Source organism: Apteryx mantelli, chromosome 8 (assembly GCF_036417845.1).
Source record: "Apteryx mantelli isolate bAptMan1 chromosome 8, bAptMan1.hap1, whole genome shotgun sequence".
Taxonomy (NCBI): Eukaryota; Metazoa; Chordata; class Aves; order Apterygiformes; family Apterygidae; genus Apteryx; species Apteryx mantelli.
The window spans coordinates 36,738,134-36,750,328 of record NC_089985.1 but is presented as its reverse complement, the minus strand read 5'-3'; positions in this window follow the sequence as shown (position 1 = coordinate 36,750,328).

Genomic DNA, 12,195 nt, shown 5'->3' with positions numbered 1-12,195 from the left:
ATTTGCTCGGCTGGTTTTATATTTTCAGTTTTACAAGAAAGCATTAAAAACTGGAAACAAGTGTCCTGTCGTTTCTGAACATCATCAGTCTGCCTGATAAACCTTAGTATTACATTCTTAAGATGCCTGACAATGATTTAAACCAAGTGGGGACACTTTGGTAACTGAAATTAAAGCAGCCCAAGCGTATGTGGGGCAACCAAGGAGCCTGCGGCCTTTCAGCGAAAGGGCCGAGGGCTGGCAGCGGGGGGCGCAGGGCGCGTGGCATGGAGGCTCCCCGGTGCCCGCGCCGCATCCCCGCATGCCTCGCCAGGAAAAATTGAACGCAGCTGTGCTTGGCTTTCTGCCTCCGCAAGAAGCCACGTGGCCCGAGGCCGATGCACGAGCAGCAGCACGCTCGCTTGCGGCGCCAGCCACGCGAACGCTGAGCATGGCGCGACTCACCGGGCCACCGTCTCCCGAAAACTGGGCGGCCCAGCTCATGCCAAGCACAGACGCGTTAGAATTGAGCTCCTGGAAACATCTCCTGGAGAACAGTAAGGAAAACAATAACCAAGAAAATAATAATTGTTATCATTTGTAATTCATTGCTAGCTGTGCTCAATAAGGTGCAAGCAGCCTAGGAGAGCTGGTATGCTTATTTGAAAGGCTTTGTCCCATCTAACATGCAAAAATACAACCTCTGGAAATGCTGCTGCATGCCGAACTCGCTGTCCCACAGATGCGGGCGCAGGCTGGATTAAAAGAAGCTGTGACACATCTTGGGGAAGAAATTCAGACTTAGCATCAACTTTGCTCTTGTACTATAAAGCAGCATCCTCAGTGAAGCGGCAGCCGCAGTGTCTGAGGATGGCGCGGGCTTTTCTTGCCCTTGTCCCTGTTCCCAGGTCCTGCTGCGCTGCTACAGCATCAGCGAGGCCCTGCCCTGGTGCCAGGGCCCACACCGCCACTCGCAGGCTTGCAGTCCCCTTACCTGCTCCCCGGGGACCAGCCCAAAACAAGAGGCAGCTGCTGGAGGATTTCATGGCTCCCCCACGCCATCCACCACAGCACTGTGTCAGAAAAATGTCTGAGCACCTGGCTTCAGCAAAACAACAATTCCACAGGAAAAAAAAAAGAAAATGCTACATTCAGTGGTATGTTAGGAAAAATACCATGTTTTGCAGCTGCATAGCCAGAATCCAAAGAACAGCCATGGAGCTGAATGAGGTGTATATAAATGTATGTATATACATACATTTATATACATACATACATACGTGTGTGTGTGTGTGTGTGTATATATATATATATAAGCACAATTTGGTGGCAAGGTGCGAACCCAGCAGCCAAATTACCAGGGAAATGGCAGTAGCCGCATAAACACCAGTGCCCCATCCACTGGGTGCCTTTACGTGCCCTCTGCAGCCCTACCAGGGGGTGCAGGCTGCAAGTCTTTGCCATTTCTAGCTCCTACGGCTGTGGCAAACATCTTGTAAGGAATGTGGTGGGTACAGTGAGGGCTTCCCAAACTGGCAGACACCCCTTAAACGGCAGCTTTTAAGGAAGCTGGCTCCTCCCCTCGGTGAGGGTGTCAGGAGCTGGGCAGCAGCCTCTGGCCGAGCGGTTCCCGTCGGCCCGGAGGTGGAGCGGCAGGGCAAAGCGGAGATCCCTGCGGAGGAAAAAGTGGCAGGTGAGGAGAAAAGAGAGGAAGCAGCAAAACAACCCTGAAGGAGGAAGACCACAAAGCCTACGTGGAGGCACCTTACTCTTTTCCCCAGGGCCTGGTTGCACCTTCTGAGTGTACGAGAGGTGCCTCTGCATCCAGTTTAGCTTGTGCGCTCAACAAAGTTGAGTGAATTGAGACACGCAGGAAGCGTTTCAGTTATTCAGTCACTAGAGAGCAAGGCGCACGGGGTTTGCGGCGCGGGGCGGTTTATGTGACCCCCCTTTTGTGAACAGATCCTCCAGCCCTCCAGTTCTGGGGTGCAGCCTTCTGCAGCCCTGTTGGCTGCGGCTGCCCTGCCTGGCCCAGGCGTTCCCTGGCAGTCCCAACTCGTCATCCCGTCCCTACAATTAAATTTATAAAGGCCCCAAATCGTGCTTTAAGCGTATGCATGTAACTCTGCTTCTGATCACTGCCACATTTGGCTTTCTGTCCTATTGCTTATCTACTCAGATGCATCAGACTCTTTGGCCTCAAGCATAAGCCATTCAGTTTAGGCAGCCAAAACTCTTTCCTACAATGTTAAAAAATGAGGCAGGTATACATATACATATATATATATATATATATATATATATAAACGGCCCAGCAGTGAAAGCTTCAGAGCTTTCAAAGTAAGGATGACTTAGTAAAAACATATCCAGAGCCTAACAAAGCTGCAATGCCTGAAACAAAAAATCAAAATAATTCCTGTGCTCCAATTAGTTGGAGACATTAAAAGGAAATGGTGCCTTAAAAACATGATTAATCTCATTTCCTAAAAATTAAAGAAATCCTTCGAAAAATGCTATTTTTTAGTTAAAAATACAAACCATCCAAATCTAAACATATTTGATCAATTATAAAAATACTTATGTCACAACAACCAGGCTGTTCGAAACCACACAATGATTCACAAAGGTCTGGGAAACTTAAAGCAGAGCAGCTGGAGTGATGATTTAATTCCAGAATCTGTGTGAATCAGGTTTTCTGTAAATTAAAAGACTAGATTCAGAGAAATGCAAAAGCCCTACTTTGAGACAGTATGGTTTGGAAAGTTATCCATAATAAAACCATTAAAATACACAATAGCACAAGTTAATGATTACTTGTGTGCTTGTGTACTTCATTATTTCCTTTTATTACATTTAATTAGGGAAGTATCTCATGTAAGCTTTTCCTACAGACACAAAGAAGCCTTTCAACGGACTTTATTGCTTGGCAAGTTTCTTGTTGTGGAGCTGTAAAAAACCCACCAAATAATATGTATAATAACTCGAGTAAGGCTTTATAATAGTAGAAAATTATTACTCTGCGGAATTAAAATGGAACTGCTGGTTCCCGTTGACTATCAGCTACTTTTTCAATCTAGGCAACAGAATTTGACTAATAAATTGCAACAATAATTTTTAAATAGCTATAAATCATGTCTCCAGTGAATAAAAATCCAATTTACATGTGCATGTACTCCGTGTCTATGCAGCACACTTTGGGAATGACTGAAAAAAGATGACTTGCGCAGGCTGATCGAGCTGCCCCTGAAGCAGCTGGAGCCCTTCTTCGGGCTTTCCACCCGCCAGGACGCCAGCCAAACCAGAGCCGTTCAGCAGGACCCCAACACTTTTAATATAACGAAGCTTTTAATTTGTATAGAAAACCAGCAGTGCTTATTCTCTTCCCGTTTATTAACTGCAGTACTTCACGAGCTATAGAAGCAAGCTTCCTTTTCATGCTACAGCGGTGCCTTTGTAAGCGAGCGTGTGAGATGTACCCGTGTGGGACACTGTGACAAAATCACAGCTATTTACACCGTAATTCTGACATGGCACCATGACACGGGACTTTGTGAGAGCAGAGTAACAGGTAAGGCATGAGGTCGGTATTGGATATGCTCCGGTGAAAAGAATACACACTTGGTGAATAAATTTTCAAATCACGTTTTCTAGCTATGTACCCAGCAAACAGTGGGGACAGCTGCTGCTTTTCCGGAGAGAAGCTCTTCTGCGCACAGCGGAGTCACACCAAAAGCTCCTCTGTGCTTAAATTACAACGCAGACTGAAAACTCTCCTTTTTTGAAGCGATTTTGAAGTCAGTGGCCTAGAGTCAGTAGAAAAAGAGCTGCAGACTTTGACGCTGTCACAGACTTGTAAGGTTGCATATCTTGGCTCCATGGTCTGTCAGCTATTCACAGCTGCAAAACTAGTCAAACCATGGTAGACTTTTCTTTTTAAGTGTCTAAATCATAGAAAGCCCCAATATAGCTGAAGGCTTGATGGGTCTGAGCTTTTTACCTGATTTCTACCAAGATGAAAAGTCTGTCCAATCCTTTGGCAAAAAGATTTTTGTAGTGGTGGTGAAGCCAGAAAAAAGTCGTCAAATAATTCTTCTACATTAACACAGATTTTCTGGCTGGAGCCAGTAGCACTCATTCAAAAACCAAGTGACTCAACTTTAGGAGAGCGTTTCTGGCCCGTGTGAGTTAGAAGGTCTCTTCTATTAATCAAGGACACCAAGAGAAGCATGATATTAATTTTCAAAATTTTTACAAGTTTTGGCCTTCTGGGTTTGGAGGGCTCAGCCCTTGCTCCTGGGAGTGGCAGTGTCCGTCCCCTTTGCAGTGCACCCGTGCGGTGGGTGGCCGGTGGGGATGTGTTATGGATACGGGGATCATCTCTGAGATTCAGGAGACACAGGAAGACACTGGCCAGAGGCTGGGCTAGGAAGTGAGTGGATTAAAAGCTGATTTACTGGAGGACTAGACTCACCGGGCCATATTTCCAGATCTCCTCATTTTGAAGGGGCAGCATAAAAACCCGCAGAGGCAACGGCACCCAAGGGAGCAGGGAGCAGCCCCAGAGCAACTCGTCCCTCCTCACGCCCAAGTTAGGTATCTAGCTCAGGCGCGAGAGTCAGGATTTTCCTCTAAAATAACCACGGGCTGGATGCATTTCACCCAGCTCTAGACAGCCATGAGTTGTCCAGCCGAGCGACTTGCCTGCTCCTCGGTCAGCAGAAAGGGAAAGTTCCTCCAACAGGTGAGTCAACCCGTCCCGGGAGAGGTGTGAGGAGCAACCAGGTGCTGCCAAGCCGCACATCGCCTGTGCTGGAGGCATGAGCACATACCCCAGACCCAGACACATGGCAAAACCCAGGCAACAGGAATCCCTCCCAACACGTCCCTAAATCTCCATTCACCGAGAGCTAAGAGGCTGCAACGAGGAGGCTCAGCCCACACGGCACCCGCCATCTGCACCACCTCTCCGAGCAAAACTGGAGACGTCTGATGCCGGGAGAAATCCCTGCAAAAACCAGCTTGTGTGAAACATAACCCAGAGGAATAGCATTGAATCCTAATGGCCGAGGGACAGATTTTTGAAGGGGTCCAAACACCTCGAAATGAAAGAAGGGCATTGAGTGGGATTTTCAGAACTGCCTTAATTGCTTTAATTTCATCTCCAGGATTTTATTTCCTTCTGAAAATCCTTCTAGGTGCCTATTTGCATCTTTAGGCACATTTTGAAAAGCTGGGCTATATTGCATAATGAGTTTTCTTTCCTATCTCTTTGGGCTGGGAACCGCACATTTGCCTAGGAATTCTCCGTGGAGCACAAATCTGTTAGAATTATAAATATAGCCCAAGCTGGGAACAGGCATTGGAAACTGCCATGAAGTGCATGTACAGAAAACAGTGATTCTAGTCACACGAGATACCTGATATAGTTGGCAGGAAGGCAAAGCTAAACAAATGCAGGTTTACATTTTACTATTTAAAGAATAAAATATTCAACTTGACTTCCATTAACACCTGTCAGGATTTTGGTGCATACTCAAATCCACATTTCTAATTTTACTGCTAAATAATCCCAAACTTGGCAGCTACTAGGTAAAGCAAAATACCCCAGCTAAACATCTGAAGCGAATTGTAGCTCTCGGGAAGAGCCCTTCTGCTGTACAAATGAAGGTCATATGTATAAATGATTAGAAGCTTAAGGAAATATGTCTTCTGCTTTTTCTAAATTGATAACACGCACATATTGCATTAATATTCCCACATCAATTATTGGTCTTGTTCCCTGCTGTAAAAAAAAGAAAGGATATATTTTTTCTAATAAGCCCTTGGAATAATATTCTTACACTAGCACAATTAACTCTTGTTGTGCAGAGGGAGAAGACACTGATTTAATAGCCAGCATCGCGGCTAGCAGCGCAGCAGCAATACAGCGGCATCGGCCTCCGTGGCCGGGGAGTGGGCGTCCCACGTTTCGGGGCCATGGGCGCCTTGAGTGAACGCATGCCGGGTCCCCAGCCCGGAGGTGCCCCTCTTCAGTACCAGGCTCAAAGCTGTTGCGACCAACCCCCCGCACTTTCGGGAGAGCGGGCTGCCGCCACGTTACACTTGCCAGAACGAACTTATTCCTCAGGCTCATAAAAATACTTCTGAAACACATTTTTTCCCCTTCGAAGTGCACCGGATCTTGCTAAATACCAAGTATTTTCCATGAATGTTCCCAGGCTAAAACACACCTGGAGCCATCGAGAGGGTCTTCATACATATGGATCCTGTATATACGTGTCTCGTTATCGCCCTGCTAGCTCGGCCCGTGGCCGGGCGCCTCATTTCAGCTGGGGATGGTCCTGCAGGGATGCGAGAACCTGGCCCTGGTGCGCCACGCGGGAGGGTGGCCAAGAGCGCCCCGTTCATCGCCGCTCAGAAACGGTGACCACCTCTGACTGAGCCCGCTCTGCATTAGCTAGCGCGACGCTGGGCTCAGAGAGACAAAAGTCAAAGAAAAGGAAGATGATTTCCCTTGACGAACAGCCGGTGTTCTGCCTTGTTTGCGCCTTTCTCAAGCGGCAGGCGTATCCGGCAGCGGGGGCCGCGCGCAAGTCAAAGCACCGTGCTGCAGTTTTGCAAGGACACAGCCGCAAACACCCGTTTTCCCGTCGCCCTGTGCACGGGGACCTGCGCATCAGGCAGGCTGGCAGCAGAGCTCCCGCAAGCCCTTGCCCGTCCCGCACCCCCATCGCCGCGCATCTTCCGCTGCGACTCCCGGCCTGTGCTGATGTTTCCCTTTCCTCAGCAGAGGGAGCTCCGGCTCCGGCACATCGGGATGAAAACACCAGTGCCCAGCTGGTGCCCGCGGCTGGGTTGTGCCCGGCCCCACGGCCTCCGCTCGCAGGCAAAGATCCATCACCAGGGCTTTGACTCCGTTAGCAAAAAGTCGCCGTTGTCCCAAAGCTTTTCGGAGATTTAGCAGGTAGACGGGAGGTTTGATCAGTGCTAGAGAGAGCGAGGATTGCCTAGGAATTGCTTTCCCGCAAGAATCAGACGGTGTCAGGGCCCAGCAATAAAAACTAACCCCAATCCAGTTAATTACCAGTATTTTTCCGATGTGAAGGCCCCCCCCTGCAAATTCCGGATAAAATGACACTACAGACAGTGCTTAAACCGCTGCTACCCAGGGCCATGTCTGCCCCTTGCCCACATCCCTGGCACTGGCCGTGCCCAGGCAAGCACCGATGTCCGGAGCATCGTCACTTGGATGTTTCGGGAATTCGGAATTCCCCGGAAATTTGGGGACCGAGGGGTGCTGCGGGTCCCGCTGGGGGCACGTCTGGAGGCTCCCACGTGCAAGGCAAAGACCGGCTGCTCCCGCCCCATCTTAGGCAGCGCTTTCACATCCCTGCATTACGGGTCTGAAACGATTGCCCTGCCTTCCCACGCAGCCCGACTCTGTTTAACTACAGCTACGGCTGATCGGGAGTGGGAATGCGGATTTGGCCTTGGTTACAGGCATCTTCCACACAGCGGTAAAAGTCTGTCTTTAAACATATCCGTTTTGCTCACAGTCTGTTGCAAATGCCGCATTTAACACAATATGGTTTCTGAAGTACTATTAGCAACACATAAAACCTTTATCCAGGCAGCCGATTCCCTCTAATCCTATTTTATTGTTTCTGCATACTCTATCTCTATGAAACATTTATTGCACAATAAATGCAGAATATTTGCAATACAAAACATCAGACACTACAGTCAATATAAACATGTTCTTCTATATTATGTCAGAGACGTAGTGGCTTAAATATGTCAAAATAATTTTTCTTCCCCCCCCTCCCCAGAAAAACTACTGCCCTATTTCCTTTCTCAGATCCATATTAAACATCCAGCAGATTCCAATAGTTACAACTTAAGTGTTTGAAAAAAATCCAAAAGGGAGAATTCGTCATCTCTCTAAACCTCATTAAGAATATAAAAACCACATGTCGAAATCTAAATAAAAACTTTTTACCAAAGTGGTTCTTTTGGTTATATAAAATCAAAGTATATAAAAAGGGTAATGCTCACTTTGCAAAAAATAAAGTTAAATTAAAAGTTCTGAGTCCTTCCCCCCGCTTTTAATTTAAATTTTAATGGAAAAGTTAAACTGGGTGATTTTATGTGATGAATCAGCTACCTGAATTGAAGTCAGCTCTGACCATTGCAAGTTCCAGGGTATTTTAGCCAGAAAGATTCCCCAACCCAGAGACCTTTCTATTCATATTTTCAACCCCAATCAGCAACGACACCTAGAAAAGGTGCTGCAATTGCCACCGCGCGTGTCCCTGCCGCCCCCCGTGCCGCCTCCCCGCAAGCCGCCCTTGCAGGGGGGCCCCACACCGAGCACCGCGATGGCTGCACTAACCGCGTCTGCGCTTGCTCACCACTGCAACGGAAAGCGGAGGAAAACTGGCAAATTCAGGCTCGTCTGCTGGAAAAACTCGTGATTTTAGGCAGTACAGGTGAGAGGCTGAAGCCGCCTGGCGAGCCGTGGGGTGCTGCCCCGCCACGGCTGTGTTTTCCTGCGGCGCAGCTCCAAAATGCCGCTGCACCCATGGGCGATATTGGCAGAAACACGAACGCTCTCCGCCATGAAACCTGCTGGCCTTCGTGTTCCTAGCAAACAGAGAAAACAGGCTCAAACGTGCGTGCAGGTAACGGCTCTGCCTCAGCCACTCACTTGCCTACGGGACCAAATTCCTCTAAAATCTTGTAAATCTGGACGCTAACACGCAGTTTCCCATCTCATAAGCCGGCCGGGACCTGATGGCGCAGCGAGCGCACGGAGGCAGCGCCGAACGCTTCCCTCCTAACCATGGTCCTGCGACACCAGCGGGCTGCGTTGGCACTGGAGACCGGGAGAATGGAAAAAAACACTGTCAGGAAACAAACTAGTTTAACTAAAGAAACATCCCCGATGCAGTCAGTGCTCCCAAACAAACCAACTCTGTCTCTGCTGCTCTGCACATCCTTTCTTCCCATGAAGCCGCGATTTAAGATCAGCCCAAGTGGGACACAGACAAAGGAGTTTAGGTGCTGCTGGTTTTCCCTTGAAATGTGTAGCAAATGAGTTTACTTTTCAGACTGGTGGAGCAGTGATGAGTGCAAGTGTGCACTTCTGCATATATGTTCCCTTTTGTAGCGTCTAAAGGCTAAGCCTGGCATACGTATCTTAAAATAAATGCTGCATTACTCCCCAAAAGAAACCATAATTCTCTTCTGTAAATAAATTTATCTACTGTTCAGCATTTTACTAGTCTTGCTGTGTCATACTATAGCACTTATTGTTTTACAAGTGCTAACATTCTCTGGCAGGAAATGCTGTAAAAACATAGAAACTTAAATAATTTCTCCATATCCTGAATTTAAAATTAATGGGGGATTCAACAGACAGTTGCTCAAGCTGTAAGCTGCCTGGCTTGTGTCAAGGGAAACGCTGGTTAATCGGGACAGTCTGCTACTCTGCACCGCCTAAACCAAGGAAACCGCGGGCAAAGCTCAGCCCCTTCACTCTGTACGCGGCCAGCCGACCTCCCGGCCAACGAGGCCAAAAAGCCTGGACAAAAGCTCCAACTAATTGCCCCAAAAGCGCCAGTGGGCTGTGGGAAGGGGGCTCCCCAGCCCTGCCTTGGCTGGGGCTCGTAGCCGGCTGGACGTGGCTGTTCCCGCGCTGCGCAGCTCCCGCCGCAAAGCGCCAGCCGCCTCTGACCGAGGCAGCTCGAGGCCAACAGAGTAACATCTTGCTTTTCTGTGCGCTCTGGACTACTAAGTTCTTGGATTTTTTTCTTCTCTGAAAAGTAATGGATGCTTATAATTCATGAACTGCTGGTTCTTCTCCCTGTATTTTTTGACATTTTTGTATGCTGTCTGCTTAAGATGACTTAAGATCATTATTTCTTCTTTTGTTTCTCCTCTAGTTTCTTCTTTTTTCGCCCTTTTTCCTTTTCCCTGCACTGTGGAGCCAGCCGTACGCTCCTGTTCCTGCTTCAGCCCTTCAGGCATTTTCTGACCGCCAAAGCACTGGTGGCTTAGATCCACCAAGGCCACCACTCTCTGAAAAGCGACAGACCTTGGGCTGTGACAGGCGCCATTCCAGGGGAACACGGGGTTTCTTACGGCCACTTTTGAACACTGCCAGAGGGGCAGCATCACAGAAGACAGAAACCGAGAAGCGCACCAGCCTGTCTCTGGCCAGAGCAGAGGAAACCAGATATTGCTCCAGATAGCGATAGTGCAGTTGTGCAAAACTCCAGAGCTGTGCGAAAAACCCAGCACCAGCAACCTGGGCACTCAAACTCGGGGAGCCTCACTGACAACCAGCGCAGCGAGCTGGTGCTTTTGGAAGTTTTTCCCCTTTTGGGAGACTTGTGGGTCTATGGCTGCAGAGACGAGGGGTCATCCCTGAAGCGTGCGGCCCCGGGTGAGCACAGCCGGCACGGGCAGCAGGGCTGGGATCCAGTGCCCAAAGCACAGCCCCTGCCAGGACGCGTTTTCACTCCGCTTGTCTGCGAAGTTTCACTTCTAGCTGCCACAGGGGGATCCCCCCCAGCAGCACCTATCTGCCAACATCTCCTCAACTTCCTTTCCAAAATAGAAACTGTCATTTTTATATGCTCTCTCCCAGTACTGTTAATGAATTACAAACCCTGAAGAGGTATCTGACTGGTTATGGTGCTTGTTACTGAAGACTTCAGATCTGATTTTCAGCTGCCTGCTTATGTTTATTTAATTAAAATTAGGGTTGATTTCAGGGTAATGTGTGTGGAATATTAATTTTCCAGTTCACTTTTAGATTTTTTGCTAATGGGAAACACTTGACGTTCATGATGTGAACTACAGTCCGCACTCACCCCGTGCGATGCGCTGTGTTCTCATTCCCTGTGTCCCTTTAACAACAGCGCGACTCCCACCTGAAGCACAAGAAGCATTTTGGAAGGCAAAGACTCCTTGGGTGAACGAGCCTCCTCTTCTGCCACAATGGATTTGCGTGGTTTTGAGTGAAAAATGGGTAACACTTGCAGAGACTGCTTTTCCCTCACTTCAATTATTATATTGTTAATAAAAGCATTAGTAATTATCATTATTAATATTTTAAGAGTAACAAAGCAACTCTGAGGCCCTTTCCCAGCGGCCCTGGGAGGGTTTTGGCACGTCCCGGGGGCCAGGCAGTCAACACATGCAGGAACGCTGGGTGATGCCCATGTCGCCAGCATGGGGAGCCGCAGGCGAAGCTGCTCTGCAAGGCAGGCTCCAGCGTCGCGCGCTTACCACGCTCCTCATAGCCCATTTTTCTCACTTGCTAAACATTTGATACGGGAAAGACGTGGTAGCGCACTAAAACACTGCGGGAGAATAGCAGTAATGTTTGCCTGATGATTTCAACATCTGCGATTTTGGAAGTTCTCAGCAATTGTTTTAAATGATCATTTCTCTAGATGAACCCACACACTCTCCAGGATCACCTACCCTATCATTTCAGATTGCCTCGCCTCGTCTTAAAACACCCACTTAAAAATAACAGTAAAAGTCAGCAACACTATGTAAAATAACACAATCTGGAAAACAGCTAACAGTAGTGTAACCCATCAGCCAAACAGTTCACCCCTTTCAGAGTCCACCTCCCCTTTGGAAATAAGCTTTGCACAGAACATCTCCCATACCTCACTGCAGCTGTGCCTGCCCTCCACCACATTAATCCTTGACTCTTGCAGAGCTTTGTGTTAATGAGAAGCATGGACTAATTACTCCGTGCTCCCAAATTATTGGCAGCTATCAGCAACCAAAAGCAGTATTAGTGCTCTTCTTGTTCAGCCCGACTTGTCTGCAAACATACTCCAGAACATCACCAAAAGCACATTTTGAATAGCCCCTTTCTGGGAAGGGACAATATTGGCCTCTACTGGATTTGCTAGAGAACCCCACAGGAAGAATTATTCCCATTTTAAAGATAACACAAGTGAGATGGAAAAGAGGACTACAGAGGCTATAGGAATATTACCAGGAACTGAGATGTGGGAGCTTATGAGGTCTAGCTAATAGCTTTCCTTAATGAATATGCTATCAGACAACATTTAAACATGACTTAGTAGTAGCTGTATGTCAGAAGTTGTCCTAGAAGCAATTGCTTCAGGTTTAGCAAGTTGATACTAATGTAAGAAGGCCCAAAAAAATCATGTATAAAGATTTCCA